Genomic DNA, 17,648 nt, shown 5'->3' on the forward strand with positions numbered 1-17,648 from the left:
CAGATGGACATTGGGGACCTGTTGTATAACACAGGGAACTCTACCCAATATTCTGTGATAACCTAGATGGGAAAAGAATCTGAAAAAGAATAGATATGTCTATACATATTACTGAATCACTTTGTTGTATAGTAGAAATTAATGAAACATTGTAAATCAACTAGACTTCAATAAAACTTTAAAAAATGAAAAAAATGAATGAATGTGTAAACATACACCTATTGTCACCTTTTGGTCTGAAGAAAGGAAAGGCTATTATAATATAATCCTTCAAAATTTGCATTTATATGGTCTCCTGTCCTCTACAAGCTACTACTCCACTTTCATAGCAGCTGCCAAAATTGAAGAACAAAGAATGAGTCCTTAAAATTTCCCTCAATTTGATCATCTCATTCCCCTGTTTTCTCCCCAGATCACTGTTCCAATTCATCGTGGTGGCCCCAAAGCAGACATGGGAGGTATGTTGGACTGGAGGAATAAGAGCAAGAAACTCTGCAGCCAGTAGAGGGAAAATACTCTCACTTCTTGAACTCTAAAGAGTGGGCTAAATCCCATTTTTGGAAGGTAAATAACTGCTCATGCTATAGATATTTCTAGAAGATTTCAGTACCCACTGGACTCAATCAATCCCAGTAATCCCAAGTATGACACTTTGATTATTAAGTGCAAACACTGAAGAGGAGTAATGAGTCATTTTTTTACAAGTCATTTACACATTAGCTTGAATAGGTGTTACCTCAAGGCCAAGGATAGGTGATACCCTTGAGCCTTCCAAAGAGAATGACAAACTCAAGCTGATAAATTCTCACTAGGTGTCTTCTCATCCTGATTTTCTTTCTTCGTAGGCAAGCAAAAGTTTGCTTTCTCTCTATCATTCTTATAGCAAATCTAGATTAAATCCAAATCATTCCAATCTAAAAAGATCACATCAGGGCGTTCTTGCTGTGGTGCAGTGGGTTAAGAGTTTGACTGTAGCAGCTTGGGTGACTGCAGAGGTGTGGGTTCCATCCACTCCATCCCTGGCTCAGCACAGTGGGTTAAAGGATCTGGCATTGCTGCAGCTGTGGCTCAGATTCAGTCCATGGCCTGTGAACTTCCATATGCTGTGGGTGTGGCCATTAAACAAATAAAAATAATAAAAATAAAAAGATCATATTGAAGCATGTCAGTGACTAAAAGGGAATGAAATGAGAGAAAAATGTGGAAAGCATAGTATCTGTAGAGAAATTAGTTGTTGAAAATAATATACATGAGACAGGAGGTTGGTAGCCTCTGGGCAGTGTTGATGTTTTGGGGTTCTTCAGACTTCATAGAAACTTTATAGGGAACTCAAGTTTCCATGTACTAATAACGTAGGGGATGAGTGTTTTAAACTATAGAATCAAATTCACTGCAAAGAACTGCTTCTTTCTAGATCCTTCCTAAATTCATTTCCTTAGGGATTTTAGTAAATCCTCACTATTTAGGTTTCTGTGATGGTGCCTTCTGTGTGTGTTTGGATTGATGAATAATGGTTGAATAAATTACTGATTACCCATTTGACTTACTTAAATAAAGGGCTTGGTATTTAGACAGACCTAGAATTAAATACTGACTTGGTCACTTTCTAGATGTATTACCAATCAGTTATTAAGTTTCAAGCTATGAGAACCAGTTCCGGATAATTTAAGAGAAAGCATTTTTTTTTAAAAAAGGATACCAAGTAGTTCAGGAAACTGCCAGGAAGGCTGGAGCATTAGGGTGGGAGAAACAGAGGGACCTAATGCAGTAGAAACCAAGGAGTGATCTCTTTCTGGGGCCCTTGCTTCTTACCACTGGTCAATGTTATAGCTGAACAGTCAAGGCCACTGTGGCTAGACTCTTATTTCTGATTGTCTTTGTCTCACTCCCTCAGCTTTAGAGCCTTTGACGGAAGATTCTGTTGTTTTGGTCTTTAAACCAAAGACTACCCTCAGAACTCCACACAGAAAGTGAGCAAATGATATGATATCACTTGTGAAAATGAGAAGCTCAGAGAGGTACTGGAAACCTCCTGCCCAGAAGCTGACTTGCTTATTGTCACCAAGAACAGAAGAGAGAAGGAGAGGAGAGGAGAGAAAAACAAGGTGTGTATATATAAAAATATATGAATATATACATATATATATACTTATATATATGTATAGTATGTGTCTGTATATGATAATATACACATATGAGAATATATACACATATATGTATGTGTATGTATATATAGTGTGTATATATGTATATAGTGTATATATGAGAATATTTACACTCATTCATATATTCAGTAAATATTTATTGAAGATCAATCATTTGTCAGGTACTGGAAGTGCAGAGATGTGAGACTGTTTTGACACTTCAGGAGTGCAAATTTTACTCCTCTAATAAGATTGAGAACTTGGAGTAGGATCCTAGTTAGAAATGGACTGAATTCTGTGACCAAAAATAGTGCCTTACATTGCAAATTGGTAGAATCCTTCTAAAAAGCACTGTATACCAAGAATCATAAAAGGGTTCATACTTTTTTTGGACATACAATATTCCTAAGAATTTGTGATGAGAATATAACTTAAAAGAATAAAAGGAAAAAGTGTTTATTTCATCTTCATTCTGAGAGCAAAAACTTGGGAACAACCTAAATGTCTAAAAATAACGAAGAAGTGGGAGTTCCTGTTGTGACTCAGTGGAAACAAACTTGACTAGTATCCATGAGGACGCAGGTTCCATCCCTGGCCCCACTCAGTGGGTTAATGATCTGGCATTGACATGAGCTGTGGTGTAGGTCGCAGATGTGGCTGGGATCCTGCGTTGCTGTGGCTGTGGCGTAGGCCAGCAGCTATGGCTCCGATTAGACTCCTAGCTTGGGAACTTCCATATGCCACATATGCACCCCTAAAAAGCAAAAAGCAAAAAAAAAAAGAAGAAGTTACACAAGCTATGAAAATGTAATGTTCTATAATTTAGTCATTGCAAAGGAAATAACAGTGCATAAAATACTAAAAGAACAATTTTAACCAAACGAGGAAAACACGAAATTAGACAAGTTTGTTTCTGTCTCCTAAAGAAAGGTGTTCAGATGAAGGCTAAAAAGTTGGAAGGAAACCTGGGGAAATGACAACAATAGTGCTAGGTGGTAAGACCTTATACCTTGTAAATCTTCTAATGCTACCATACGTTAAAAAAGACAGTGAAATTTTGAGCTATAGAGAACAAACTAGTGGTTATCAGTGGGAAGAGGGAAGCAGAGAGAGACATGTAGGGGAGGGGACTAAGAGGTACCAACTATTATGTATAAAATAAGCTACAAGCTACACAGGGAATATGGCCAATATTTTATAACAACTATAAATGGAGTATAGCCTTTAAAAACTGTGAATCAGTATATCGTACACCTATACTTATATAGTAATGTACACCAACTATACTTAAAAATGTATGACATTTGCACCACACACACACACACACACACACACACACACACACACACTCACACAAATAGTGAAATTTGGAAAGATTATATCCACATACGCTTTAAGTTTGTATTTGAGAAACTCTGTATGATGAAATCAGTGGCATATTTTACTTATTCATTTCTTTTTTTTGCCCATTCTTCATTTATTTCTCATTCAAAAACTCTTGCCTTTAGCCTATGTGCTGGTAATGGGCTTAGTGCTGAGGTACAAAAGATAAATAAAAACCTATTCCTACTTACCATGGTCTCAGAGTCTCCAAGGATAGACTCAGATGTAAACTCAAAATACCCCACAGTGTAACTAGTGGAATAATAGACGTGTTTCAAAGTCCAGATGAGGGCAGAAGAGGGCAAGCCTCTTTCTGCCTGGGCTGTTGAGAATGGCAGTGGGATGGAGGAAAGGAGGGGTCAGGGTAGGCTTTCCATGGAGTGGAGTTTTAGCTGAGTGCTGATGGGCACAGAAGGTAGTTCACCAGCAAGACGGATGAGGTGTGAAGGACTGGGCAAGGGGAGTGCAGATTCCAGCTATTCTGGGGTGAGAGTATCCATTCTTAGGAAATTGAAGGTCTTTCTATGCATGGGTCTATTTGGGGGCAGCACCAGGAGATGGGGCAGGAAAGGGAAGCAGAGGATACCTCTCGCCCTCAGTTCTGATGACTGAAACAGCAAGGCAGAAGCCAGGAATCATTTACCGGGTGACCCATGGGCAACAATGAAAGCCAGGAGTGCAAGTTCTGTCCCAAGCTGAGGTCCAAGGGCAGGACTGAAGTGAGGTTCCAGGGCACAGAGCTGGGATATGGTGGCAAAACAAAGAAGGCAGAAGGTGAGCAGAATGCCCAGAACAAGTCTGGAGCAGCCCCAGTAGCAGCCAGGGCTTTGAGGGCTTGCTGGGTTTATTTAAAGGGCATGGAGAGGGATGGACTGGGCAACGTCATGGGAGCCTTGTGTGCCAGGCTAAGGCAGCTAGACATTAAGGGTTTGGGATAGAAACCACTGGAGCCTTTCTTTCCCAGGAGTGACATGATTGGGTCTGCATTTACAGACAGACTGCTCTGAAAGGAGCAAGTGCATGGAGTGGAATGGAGGGAATGAGGATGGAGACCAGCGGGTAACCGAGGGGGTGGGGTATAGGAGACGTGGGTCGGAGGGCTGACAGTTGTGTTATCTTAGATCATGTACCATGAGAGCCAAGCATGTCAGTACAGTTAGCAATTTGTTTATTGTTGTGGGATCCCAGGCCTGAAATGCAGTGATCGCTGATGTGAACTTTTGAGGTTGGATAGTAAATGTGTTTACAGCGGCTGTGTAAGGGGTGGGATGTCAAAAGTCTCATGAGAAAGCATTCCACTTGCCCAACTCTTTTAGTGAGTCAATTCTCTAAATTACAGAGCTATTTCAGTGAATGAATCAGTAATTTCTAGAAGTTGATAGTTTGTCCAGTAGTTTCTTTTGAAGTCTCCATTTTTCTTGAGTTTTGTCTACATGTAAAATTGATTCACCCACACTCCTACCACACTTATACCACTTCCTCCTCCTCAATTTTCCCGTATGTATGTTCTAAAGTGTTTCTTGAGTATCCTCTATGTGTGCCTAGGCACTGATCTGGGTGCAGCGGATGCAGAAGACAAGGTGGCATTTGAGCAGAGCTTTAAATGTCATGAGAAAGTGAGTCTCATCAGTGTTTAGGGGTGAAAATATTCCAGGTCTGCCCTCTGGGGAACAGTAGCTTCCAAAAGAAGCCTTGTGTGTCTGTGGCAGAGCCAGGAGCAAGGAGGAGGCTAGATTAGAGTGAGTGAGGGCAGTAGGTTAGAAGGGTCAGGGTGAATCTTGGCTGGCCTTGGATTCCTGCATTGGACTCTCCATGTGATGGGTAGCCACGTGGAAGGTTTGAGCAGTTGGACCACAGAGCATCTAAGGTGTCTGAAAGGGTGACTGGCTGCTCTGGAGATGTGAATGTGAGCAGGGAGACCAGCTGGGCTTCTTGGTGTCTGGGCAAGAGGTGATGGTGGTTAGACAGGAATTCTCAAAGTATGGCTCCTGAACCAGCAGCATCGGCATCATTTGGAGATTTGTTAATTCTGGGCCCCATCAAGAACTACTGAATCAGAAACTCTGAGGATGAGGGCCCACAAATCTTTTCTAAAAAAGTGACAGAAGATTCTAATATAAGCTTACCTTCCAGGGCCACTGCTGGGAAAAGGTGGGAAGAGCTTGTCAGATCTGGGATACATAGAGAGAAAGCTTTTGGGGCTTGCTGATGGCATGGATCTGGTGTGCATGCAGAGGAATCAAGAATGAATCTTGTTATGTTTGAGCAAATGGTGAGGGAATGCAGCAAAGCATGGTGATTTTGAACATTAGTTTGAGGTAGTCCGTCTGGGTTCAAGTCCTAATTCTGTCACTAAGTACCTAAGTGACTTTGGGCAGTTTACTTCATGTCTTCTGTGAAAGCAGACTGAAATGATGTTTTAGGTGCAATGATGCCCAGAAGACCCAAGAAGGGCTTCTGTGTCATTTCCCAGGAAGGAATTAATGAGGAGGTTGCCACTGTGGGCATTTGGGGCTCAGCCTGACTGGGAACCCTCTGAGACCCTATGTGGTTCCTACTTCAGAACTGTCATCAGAAAAGGGGAGAAATATGAGCTATTTATCCAGTAACTCTTGTCTTAATTGGTTAAGGTTGTTCCTAGGGCATTCCTTTTCAGGAGCTTCCAGACCTGTATGTGCCTCTGACCAGAAAATGCTCTCAGAAAGGTAGAGGAACTGCCTATAGCAAAATATGAGTGGGTCACTGACAGTGTCTGCAGCACAAAATTCTCTGTGCCTCGCTTTTCTTATTTGGAAAATATGAATGATGGTAATAAAACATCCCTTATAGAAATGTTGTAAGGATTAAATGTTAGGGTATTTGAAACTCTTGGAGCTTGTGCCATATGCATACTAAACACTCAGTGAATATCAGTTACTGTTTTTAACAAGATAAGAAATATGGTGTGAACTTGGGAGGGAGGGAATTTAAGAGTTCTGTGTTGGACCTGTTATGTGTGATTTCAGGAAGGCAGTGGAATGTAAAGCTGGAGTTGGGGAAAGGTTGAAACTGGAGATATGAATTGGGGAGACATTATCAGTGACAGTAAGGCTACAAGACCAGGTGAGATCACCTGTGGAGACAAGACCAGGTGAGATCACCTGTGAAGACAAATAATGCAGGCTTGAGGGCTCTTTAACCTTAAGTGTGTCATCCAGTTGCCTCTTTCTCTAGCTCTTGAATCGGCTCTTGCTCATCTGTCCACCACCCCCATTAAAAAATAGGTTGTCTTCTTTCTTTTCTTTCTTCTTCCCTCCCTCTCTTCCTCCTTCCCTTCCTTCCTTCCTTTTTTAAAATAAAAAAGCCATTGAATAAGGTCAAATGGGGATGCTAGCTTGGGGGAAGTCAAGTCTGGCAGGGCCAAGAGATTGGCTACACCCAGAGCCCTAAGATAATAGGAGGTAAGCTTCTTGCCATTGGAAAAGACAAGTACGGACAGAAACAAGAGAAGCTATAATGAATGAGGCCTGAGAGAATGGAAATGAGAGTATTGGTGTAAACCCAATGGCACAGAAATAAATATGGAGATAAATGTGCAAGTGTGTGTGTGTGTGTGTGTGTGTGTGTTTTCTATCAGTGTTCACTGAAAGGGCCTGGGAACAGTGATATACCAACTACAGCATGCACACTTTGTAGCCAGATTTTGCTTTTCAAATGCCACTTCCACTGAAAATGACCAGGGCTTCTTAGAAAAGGCAGATTCTGAAACTGGAGAGGGAAATTAAAATATGAACCTGGTGGTGCCAGGTAGTATGGAAGTTTTCAAATAATGATGGAGATATGTCGAAAGGACACAACTACCTTGTTGGACCCCCCTGGCCTAATCTGAGATGTTTAGCATCAAAATACATAATGAGATCAATGGGTTGTAGTCCACTGAATAAAATAAGAACCTATGAGTGTATACTAAAATTAACAAACAGATAATGAAGAGAAGAGAAACTTCTTCCTTCTAATAAAAAGCCAACTAATAATATTTGTGGAAAGTATGATGACTTTAGAAAATAACTGTTTGAAAACCATCTAAGTGATTATTGATTCAGGCAGAAAACATCAAGGGATGCTAAAAATAGTGGGTGAATTGGGGGGAAGAAGGGGATTTTTACATGGTTACAAAGTATCATCCCACAAAAACATGTATTACTAAAGAAAAAATTTGCTGTCACCTGTAATGGTATAAACAGACAGAACATGCAACCCAATGGTATCTGTGATAGTGTAGCCAAAAGTACATATATTAGACAAACCAAAATTAAAGAATATTCTAAACATTGCTGCTTATATTTAAAGAATAATGGGAGCTAGGGAGAGACAGGACGGCATTATAGAAGGACTCAAGCTCACTTTCTCTAAAGAAAACACCAAAGGTGCTACTAACTGCTGAACAAATGTAAACAAAATAGACTAGAAACTACCAAAAAATATATCCCACACTCAAAGACAAAGAAGAAGCCACGTTGAGACAGTAGGAGGGGTGCTTTTGTGATATAAACAATACCATATCCATCGGGTGGGTAACACAGACTGGAAAATGACTATTGCTGAGGCTTTCCCACAGGAGTGAATTCCAAATTCCATATCAGGTTCCCCAGCCTGGGGGTCTGGCACTGGGAGGAGGAGCCCTTGGAGCATTTGATTTTGAAGGCCAGCAGGGCTTATAAGCAAGAGATCCACAGGACTGTGGTAAACAGAGATGCCACTCTTGGAAGGTGCACATGGGGATTCATGTGCACTGGGTGCCAGGGAAAAGCAGGGACTCCATGATAATGTGAGTTAGACCTACCTGTGGGTGTTGGAGGGTCTCCTGGGGAAGCAGGAGTTGGATGTGGCTCACTGAGGGGGCAGAACACTGGAGGTGGAGGTCCCAAGAATAGTCATCAGTATGAGCTCCCCTGGAGGCTGCCATTTTGGAAAGATATGACCCCACCCATCAGAGCTGAGAAGCTCCAGACCAAACAACAAACAGTGTGGGAACATAGCCCCACCCATCCACACTCAGGCTGCCAAAACTCCTCCTAGGCACACAGACACCTCTAATCATACCCAGAGACAGCCCCACCAGAGGAACAAGACTCAGCTCCACCTTGCAGTGGGTAGGCTCTAGTCTCTCCCATAAGGAAACCTTCAACAAACCCCTGTGTTGACTTCACTCACAAGAGAGCAGACAGCAGAAACAAGAGAGACTACACCACTGTAACCTGCAAAAAAGGGAGACTCACAAAAAGCTACACAAAATGAAAAGACAAGAAATATAAGCCAGATGAAGGAACAAGATAAAACCCTAGAAAAACAGTTACGTGAATTGGAGATAAGCAAACTTTCATGACAAAGACTTTAGAGTAATGACAGTAAGGATGATCCAAGATCATGGAAAAAAAAAACCTGGAGGCAAAGATCAATAAATTACAAGGAACATTTAACAAAGAAATAGAAGTTTGAGACATTAAACAAGCAGAGATGCAAAATACATTCACTGAAATAAAAACTTCACTAGAAGGAACCAATAATAGATAAAGGGGGCAGAAGAATGAATAAGTGAAGTGGAAATCACTGATGCAGAATAGGATAAAAGGAAAAAAGAAATGAGGACAGTCTTAGAGAACTCTGAAACAATTTATAAGTGCACCAAAAGAGGAGAGAAAAAAAGGGCCAGAGGAAATATTTGAAGAGATAATAGCCAAAAACTTTCCTAACATGGGAAAGGAATCACTCATTCAAATCCAGGAAGCACAATGAATGCCATGTAGAATAAACCCAAAGAGGAACACCTTGAGACACATATTTATCAAACTGACCAAAATTAAAGACAAAGAGAAAATATTGAAAGCAATAGGGAAAAGCAACAAATAACATCCAAGGTTACCAGCTGATTTTTCAGCCAAAATTCTGCAGGTCAGAAGGGAGTGACATGATGTACTTAAAGTGATGAAAGGAAAAAACCTCCAACTGTAATACTCTACCTATCATGACACTCCTTCAGATTTGTAGGAGAAATCAAAAGCATTATGGACAAGCAAAAGTGAAGAGAATTTAGCACCACTAAACCAGCTTTACAACAAATACTAAAGGAACTTCTCTAGGTGTAAAAGAAAAAGCCACAACTAGAAACATGAAAACTAGAAATGAGAAGGCTCACCTGTAAAGGCAAACATATAGTAAAGGTAGGAAATCATCCACACACAAATATTATACCCAAACCAGCAATCATGAGAAGAGGAGGATCAAATGCAGGATCCTTGAGATACATTTGCAATTAAAACACTAACAACTTAAAACAATATTGTATAACTAAAAGTCCTCAACAGATAAGCAAACAGATAAGAAAAAGCAACACTAAAGATAGTCATATCAAACCATAAGAGAACAAGAAAAGGGAAGAAAAAAGACCAAACAAAAACAAAGACAAAACAAACACCAAAATGAGAACATACATACCAGTAATTCCCTTAGGTGAATATGAATTAAATGCTCCAGCCAAAAGACATAGACTGGATGAATGGATACAAAAACAAGACCTATATATGCTGTCTACAAGAGAACCACTTCAGTTTTAGGGACACACACAAACTGAAAGTGAGAGGATGGAAGAAGATATTACATGCAAATGCAAATCAAAAGAAAGCTGGAGTAGCAATACTCATATCAAACAAAATAGACATTAAAATAAAGACAGTTATAAGAGATAAAGAAGGACATTGATCACAGGACCAATCCAGAAGATGTAAGAATTGTAAATATGTTGGGAATATTCACACCCAATATAGGAGTGCCTCAATATATAAGGCAACTGTTAATAGCCATGAAAGGAGAAATCAGCAATAAAACAATAATAGTGGGGGACTTTAACACCCCTCTTATAGCAGTGGACAGATCATCCAGACAGAAAATCAACAAGGAAACACAGACCTTAAATGATGCAGTAGACCAGATGAACTTAGTAGATATTTATAGAATATTCCATCCCAAAGCAGAAGAATACACATTCTTCTCAGGTGCATATGGAACATTCTTTAGGATAGATCACATTCTGGGCTACACATCAAGTCCTGGTAAATTTTGGAAAAGTGATTTGAAGCATCTTTTCCAGCCAGAATGTGATAAGACTAAATGACAAGAAAAAAATTGCAAAAAACACAAACACGGGAACTAAACAGTATGTTACTAAACAACCAATGGATCACTGAAGAAATCAAAGAGGAAATTAAAAAACACCTAAAAGCAAATGACAGTGAAGACACAACAATCCAAATCCTATGGGATGCAGCAAAAGAAGGTATAAGAGGGAGTTTTATAGCAATACAAGCCTACCTCAGAAAACCAGAAAAATATCTAATAAGCAATCTAACATTAAACACAAATCAAATAGAGGAAGAAAAACAGACAAAACCCAAAGTGAGTAGAAGGAAAGAAATCATAAAGCTCACGGCAGAAATAAATGAAATAGAAACAAAATAATAGAAAAGATCAATGAAGAGTTCCCATCGTGGTGTAGCAGAAACGAATCCGACTAGGAACCATAAGGTGGTAGGTTCGATCCCTGGCCTCACTTAGTGGGTTAATGATCCAGCGTTGCCATGAGCTGTGGTGTAGGTCACAGATGCGGCTTGGATCTCGTGTTGCTGTGGCTGCGGTATAGGCCAGTGGCTACAGCTCTGATTGGATCCCTAGCCTAGGAACCTCCATATGCTGCAGGTGTGGACCTGAAAAGACAAAAAGCCAAAAAACAAACAAAAAAGGAAGAAAGAAAAAAGATCAATAAAACTAAAAGCATGTTCTTTCAAAAAAAAAATCAACAAAATTGATAAGACCTTAGTTGGGCTCGTCAAGAAAAAAGAGAGAGTACTCAAATCAATAAAATTAAAAATGAAAAAGGAGAAGTTAAAATGGACATCATAGAAATTTATTTGTTTATTTATTATTTTTAAAATTTATTTATTTTTCCCACTGTACAGCAAGGGGATCAAGTTATCCTTACATGTATATATTTTTCCCCCCACCCTTTGTTCTGTTGCAATATGAGTATCTAGACATAGTTCTCAATGCTACTCAGCAGGATCTCCTTGTAAATCTATTCTAAGTTGTGTCTGATAAGCCCAAGCTCCTGATCTCTCCCACTCCCTCCCTCTCTCATCAGGCAGCCACAAGTTTATTTTCCAAGTCCATATTTTCTTTTCTGTGGAGAGACATCATAGAAATTTAAAAGATCATAAGAGACTACTAAAAGCAACTATATGCCAATAAAACGGACAACCCTGTAGAAATGGATAGATTCTTAGAAAGGTACAATCTTTCAAAACTAAGCCAGGAAGAAGTAGAAAATAAGTACAGACCAATCACAAGTACTGAAATTGAAACTATGATTAAAAAAATTCCAAAAAACAAAAGTCCAGGACCAGATGGCTTCACAGGCGAATTCTACCAAACATTTAGAGAAGAGTTAACACTTTCCTTCTGAAACTATTCTAAAAAATTGCAAAGGAAGGAACACTTTCAAACTCATTTAATGAGGTCACCATTACCCTAATACCCAAACCAGACAAAGATACCAGAAAAAAAGAAAATTACAGGCCAATATCACTGATGAACATAGATGCAAAAATCCTCAAAAATAGCAAACTGAATCCAGAAATACATTAAAAATCATACTCCATGATCAAGTGTGATTTATCCCAGGGATGCAAGGATTTTTCAATATCTGCAAATCAATCTGTGTGATACACTACATTAACAAACGGAATAACATAGGACATATAATCCTCTCAATAGATGCAATAAAAGCTTTTGACAAAATCAAACACCAATTTCTGATAAGGAAAATATTCAGAAAGTGGGCATAGAGGGAACCTACCTCAACATAATACTGTACATGACAAACCCACAGCTAACATTATTCTTAATGGTGAAAAGCTGAAAGAATTCCTGCTAAAATCAGGAACAAGACAAGGATGTCTGCTTTCACCACTTTTATTCAATATTGTTTTGGAAGTCCTAGCCATGGCAATCAGAGAAGAAAAAGAAATAAGAGTAGTGCAAATTGGAAAAGAGGTAAAACTGTCTCTGTTTGCAGATTACATGATAGTATACCTAGAAATCCTAAAGATGCTACCAGAAATCTGTTAGAGCTTGTCAATGAATTTGGTGAAGTTGCAGGGTACAAAATTAATACAGGGAAATTGACTAACAATGAAAGAACAGAAAGAGAAATCAGGGAAACAATTCCACTTACCATCGCATTGAAAAGAATAAAATACCTAGAAATAAACCTACCTAAAGAGACAAAAGACCTGTACTCTGAAAATTATAAGATGCACCAGTTTACATTCCATCAACAGTGTACAAGATTCCCTTTTCTCCACATTCTCACTATCATTTGCTATTTTTAGAGTTTTTTATGATAGCCATTCTGACAGGTGTAGGGTGATATCTCACTGTTTTGATTTGTATTTCTCTAATTATCATTATCATTATTATTGGGTGCATATATGTTAATGAACATATTATCCTCTTCTTGTATTGATCCCTTTATCATTGTATAATGCTTTCTCTGTATTTTATTATAGCCTTTGTTTAAAATCTTTTTGTCTGATATGAGTGTAGCTACCTCTGCTTTCTTGTCATTTCTGTTTGTATGAAATATCTTTTTCCATCCCTTCACTTCAAGTCTGTGCCTTTCGCTCTGAATTGAGTCTCTTGTGGGCCATGTATACATAGGTCTTTTGTCCCCCTCTTTTCTTTTTATGGCCATGCCTGCAGCATATGGAAGTTTCTGGGCTAGGGGTCAAATTGGAGCTGAAGCTGTGGCCTACACCACAGCCATGGCAACACCAGATCCAAGCAGCCTGTGCCAACTATGCCACAGCTTGTGGCAATGCTGGATCCTGGATCCTTAACCCACTGAGCAAGGCCAGGGATTGAACCTGCATCCTCACAGAGACAATGTCAGGTCCTTAACACACTGAGCCACAATGGGAACTCCTAGATGGGTTGTTTTTTGTTTGTTTTTCAATCCAACTTGCCATTCTATGTCCTTTTTTGGGAGCATTTATTCCACTGATATTTATCTTAATTATTGGTAGGTATGTACTTATTGCCATTTTATTATTTGTTGTCCCCTTGTTTTTGTAGTTCTTCTCAATTCATTTCTTTTTTGTATCTTGTGATTTCATGATTTTCTTTAGTAGAATGCTTAGGTTTCTTTTTGGTTTTCGTATATCTTTATAGATTTTTGATTTGTGGTTACTATGCAGCTCACATATATTGACCTATACTTGTATCCACTCATTTTGGTAGTCTTTTGAATTCAAACACATTTCAAAAGATCTGTATTTTTTACTCCTTTCCCCCACATTTTCTATTTTGATGTTACAGTTTATATCTTCACACTTATCCCTTGACTGTTTATTATAGTTATAGTTGTTTCACATGTTTTTTGTCTTTTAACCATTGTATTGGCTTAAGTGGTTGATTATCAGTCCTTACTATATATTTGTTTTTCCTAGTGGAATTTTCCCTTTCCTATGGATTCTTACTTCTTTTTTTATATGCTGACTTTTTTTTTTTCATTATAGCTGGTTTACAGTGTTCTGTCAATTTTCTACTGTTAAGCATGGTGACCCAGTTACACATACATGTATAGATTTTTTTTTCTCACATTATCATGCTCCATCACAAATGACCAGACATAGTTCCCAGTGCTATGCAGAAGGATCCCATTGCTTATCCATTCCAAAGGCAATAGTTTGCATCTATTAACCCCAAGTTCCCAATCCCTCCCACTCCTTCCCCCTCCCCCTGGGCAACCACAAGTCTATTCTCCAAGTCCATGATTTTCTTTTCTGTGGAAAGGTTCACTTGTGCCGTATTTTAGATTCCAGATATAAGTGATATCATATGGTATTTGTCTTTCTCTTTTGGACTTACTTCATTTAGTATGAGAGTCTTTAGTTCCTTTTTTTTTTTTTTCTTTTTGTGTTTTTGCCATTTCTTGGGCTGCTCCCGAGCCATATGGAGGTTCCCAGGCTAGGGGTCGAATCGGAGCTGTAGCCACCGGCCTACACCAGAACAACAGCAACACGGGATCTGAGCCACATCCGCAACCTACACCACAGCTCACGGTAATGCCGGATCGTTAACCTACTGAGCAAGGGCAGGGACCGAATCTACAACCTCATGGTTCCTAGTCAGATTCGTTAACCACTGCTCCACGACAGGAACTCCGAGAGTCTCTAGTTCCATCCATGTTGCTGCAAATGGCATTATCTTGTTCTTTTTTTGTGGTTGAGTAGTATTCCATTGTATGTAATATACCACATCTTCCTAATCCAATCATCTGTTGATGGACATTTAGGTTGTTTCCATGTCTTGGCTATTGTGAATAGTGCTTCAGTGAACATGCAAGTGCATGTGTCTTTTTGAAGGAAAGTTTTGTCCAGATATATGCCCAAGAGTGGAGTTGCTGGGTCATGTGGTCGTTCTACGTATAGATTTCTAAGGTACCTCCATACTGATCTCCATAATGGTTGTACCAGCTTACATTCCCACCAGCAGTGCAGGAGGGTTCCCTTTTCTCCATACCCCCTTAGCATTTATTTGTGGACGTATTAATGGTGGCCATTCTGACTGGTGTGAGGTGGTATCTTGTGGTAGTTTTGATTTGCATTTCTCTAATAATCAGTGATGTTGAGTGTTTTTTCATGTGCTTTTTGGCCATCTGTATATCTTCTTTGGAGAAATGTCCTTTCAGGTCTTTTGCCCAGTTACACATACATGTATAGATTCTTTTCCATTGGGTTGTGGGCTTTTTTGCTGTTGAGGTGTATAAGTTGTTTGTATATTTTAGAGATTAAGCCCTTGTCCGTTGCATCATTTGAAACTATTTTCTCCCATCTGTAAACTGTCTTTTTGGTTTCTTTTCAGTTTCCTTTGCTGCGCAAAAGCTTGTCAGTTTGATTAGGTCCCATTGGTTTATTTTTGCTTTGGAAGACTGATCTGAGAAAACATTTGTGAGGTTGATGTCAGAGAATGTTTTGCCTATGTTCTCTTCTAGGAGTTTGAGGGTATCTTGTCTTACATTTAAGTCTTTAAGCCATTTTGAGTGTATTTTGGTAGATGGTGTGAGGGTGTGTTCTAGTTTCATTGATTTGAATGCAGCGGTCCAGTTTTTTTCAGCAAGTATTGCTGGGACTCTTTTTCCCATTTTATATTCTTGTTTCCTTTGTCAAAGATTAATTGACCATAGGTGTCTGGGCTTATTTCTGGGTTCTCTATTCTGTTCCATTGGTCTGTATGTCTGTTTTGGTACCAGTACCACACTGTCTTGATTACTTTGGCTTTGTAATATTGCCTGAAGTCTGGGAGAGTTATGCCTCCTGCTTGGTTTTTGATCCTCAGGATTGCTTTGGTGATCTGGGTCTTTTGTGGTTCCATATAAATTTTTGGATTGTTTGTTCTAGTTTTGTGAAAAATGTCATGCGTAATTTGATAGGGATTGCATCAAATATGTAGATTGCTTTGGGTAGCATGTGGCCATTTTTATGGTATTTATTTTTCCAACCCAGGAGCATAGAATATCTTTCCATTTCTTTACATCTTCTTTAATTCCTTTGATTAATGTTTAATAGTTCTCAGCATATAAGTCATTCACCTCCTTGGTTGGAATATTCCCAGGTATTTGACTTTTTTGGGTGCAATTTTGAAAGTATTGTATTTTTGTATTCCTTTTCTATTATTTCATTGTTAGTATACAGAAATGTGACTGATTTCTGAATGTTAATTTTATATCCTGCTACTTTGCTGAATTTGTTGATCAGTTTGAGTAGTTTTTGGGTTGTGTCCTTAGGGTTTTCTATATATAGTATCATGTCATCTGCATACAGTGACAGTTTTACCTCTTCTTTTCCTGTTTGAATGCCATTTATTTCTTTTGTCTGTCTGATTGCTGTGGCTAAGACTTCCAAAACTATGTTGAATAGCAGTAGTGAGAGTGGGCATCCGTGTCTTTTTCCAGATTTTAGTGGGAAAGTTTTCAGCTTGTCTCCATTGAGTATTATATTTGCTGTGGGTTTGTTATAAATGGCTTTAATTATGTTAAGGTAAGTTCCCTCTGTACTTTATGGAATCCACTTTATGGATTCTTACTTCTTTTCCATAGAGAAGATCCTTTAACATTTATTTTAAAAGAGTGGGTTTAGTATTTATGAACTCTTAGTTCTTGCTCATTTGAAAATTTCTTTATTTCTCCTTCTATTCTAAATGGTAACCTTGCTGGGTAGAGTATCCTACATTGCAGTTTTTTCCCTTTAAGCACTTTGAATATAAGTGCTAATCCCTTCTGGCCTGCAAAGTTTGTGTAGAGAAATCAGCTGATAGGGAATATGAGGGTTCCCTTGTATATGGCTCTTTGTTTTTCTCTTGTCGCTTTTAGAATTCTCTCTTTACTTTTAACTTTTGTCATCTTATTTTGCTGTGTCTTGGTTGAATCTGTTTGGGTTCATCTTATTTGGGGCCCTCTTTGCTTCTTGTACCTAGATATCTGTCTCTTTTTTCAGGTTTGGGAAGTTTTCAGTCGTAATTTCATCAAATACATTTTTCATCCCTTCTCTCTCTCTTCTCCTTCTGGGGCCCCTATAATGTGAATGTTGGTATGACTAATGTTATACCAGAGATTCCTCAAATTGTTTTCATTTTATATAATTTGTATTTATTTTTTTCTGTTCTGTTTGTGTGATTTCCATTATTCTATATCCAGATCACTTATGCATTTTTCTGTATCATTTACCCTACTATTCAGTCCTTATAGTGTGTTTTTTATTTCAGTTCTTGGATTCTTCATTTATGATTTGTCCTTTTTTGTATTTCCCAGTTCCTTGTTAAAGAGATCAGTGTGTACATCAATTCTTTTCCCCAACTCAATTAACGTTTTTATTACCAATGCTTTGAATTCTTTTTCTGGCAAATTATTTATTTCTCTTTCATTATTTATCTTTTCAGGGTTTTTCTCTTGCTCTTTTAATCGATAGTTATTTCTCTCCCTTTTTGTCTTGCTTAACTTTTTGTTTCTATGAATTTAGGTGAAAAAATTAC

General features: G+C 38.7%; 1 protein-coding gene across 1 annotated transcript in view; it reads left to right on the forward strand.

Annotated features, from left to right (window-relative positions):
• LOC146399831 (uncharacterized) overlaps window positions 1-17,648 on the forward strand; it is a 250,265-nt gene that overhangs the window by 149,427 nt on the left and 83,190 nt on the right. Inside the window, exons 4-5 of the mRNA XM_084975876.1 lie at window positions 413-564; window positions 1,895-2,105. The gene's annotated coding sequence lies outside the window, so the exon portion shown is untranslated. The remainder of the gene's footprint in view (window positions 1-412; window positions 565-1,894; window positions 2,106-17,648) is intronic.

The sequence above is a fragment of the Sus scrofa genome, chromosome 9 (assembly GCF_054392235.1).
Source record: "Sus scrofa isolate SSC_HxYL_T2T_F1_AM1 chromosome 9, Sscrofa_HxYL_maternal_Yorkshire_Landrace_v2.0, whole genome shotgun sequence".
NCBI lineage: Eukaryota > Metazoa > Chordata > Mammalia > Artiodactyla > Suidae > Sus > Sus scrofa.